Genomic DNA, 1,358 nt, shown 5'->3' on the forward strand with positions numbered 1-1,358 from the left:
TAATTACCTTCTCCTGTCTTTAACCTTTTTGCAATTTTTTTCTGAAAGACTGTATCTTTCCTGGTTGCTTTGGCAATAAGCCTCAAAAAGGAAAACCCATTTTAGGTTTCTGTCTATAAAATCTGAGTATTCCTGAGACGTACCTGGTACGTGCCAGTTCATGTTTCCATAGACCTATCATTTTGTCACAAAATAAATTACTTACTAGTGATAGAGTGCACTTTTGAAAAGTTTGATCAGTTTAGCTTTACTTATCTTTTTATATCACAGAGCAGTTGTTTTTATTTTTTTGAATAGTGAATATTAAAAATTCTCCTTCAATTCTCTTGTTCAGATATGTAGAAATTGTCACTTCTACACTACATTATGTATCATCAGAATACTTTGTATTATTTTAATGCTACTCTTAACAGTTGAAACAGCATTTATTGTTAGTCATCTTTTAATACTGGATTAAAAACCTACAGGTGGATAAGGTTTGACTTAAGGCCAAAGTAGGTGTAGACATGGGGAATATCCAAATCTCATACTATTTTCAGCCATCGTACTAAATAGCTAAATAATGACTATATTTTGCTTGTAAGATAGCCTATCACTTTAATCAAAAGCCAAAATAATTTAAAAACGAAATATAGTGTAACTGTAATACAAGTATGATATTTGGTAGATAGATATTTTTTAAGCACTTCGAGACTTATAAATAAAATTCCTTAATCATTTAAAAAATATTGAATAAAAATATTTCAGGACAGTCAGATATTTCAAAGAGTAGACTTCCGGGGTTTTTCAGAAGAGGTCCTCAGGCCTGTGAGGTAGGGCTTTGATGAGGGAACAGATGGTTCTTGGGATTTAGTCTGTTGGAGGTTGCTGCTAACTGCAGCTTTTGGTTTTAAGCCTTGGCACTGGCCCTTTAAAATGGAACTAATTGGATGGACAGGGTCCTGATTACCTGCTGATGTATGGTGGACAGTTGTACACACACACACACACACACACACACACACACAGAACATTTTCCTACTTTTCTATTGATTTTCCTCCCTAACCTTTTGTCTTGTGTGAAGTTGGAGGCCGTAGCCTCTCTGCTTAGGAAATAAGCAAGACGGCATTTTGGAGATGCTATTTTATTTCTGTGAGTTCCTGTCAGATTTTTAATTGGGAAATGTGTCTACCACTTACTGCTAGGTGATTTGCTTTCCAATTAAGTGTTGTCTCCCTTTTCTTTATAAGTTGGCTTGTAATAGCCAGTTTAATTGGGAAGACAAACTTTGGTTGTGACTTACGGAGACCTTATTGAACCCTTGGAGCAGAGTTTTTGAAGACACACTCTGGTTACAGATGTCAAGGAGGTCTGAAGG

The sequence above is a fragment of the Propithecus coquereli genome, unplaced genomic scaffold (assembly GCF_000956105.1).
Source record: "Propithecus coquereli isolate 6110/MARCELLA unplaced genomic scaffold, Pcoq_1.0 Scaffold335, whole genome shotgun sequence".
Classification (NCBI taxonomy): domain Eukaryota; kingdom Metazoa; phylum Chordata; class Mammalia; order Primates; family Indriidae; genus Propithecus; species Propithecus coquereli.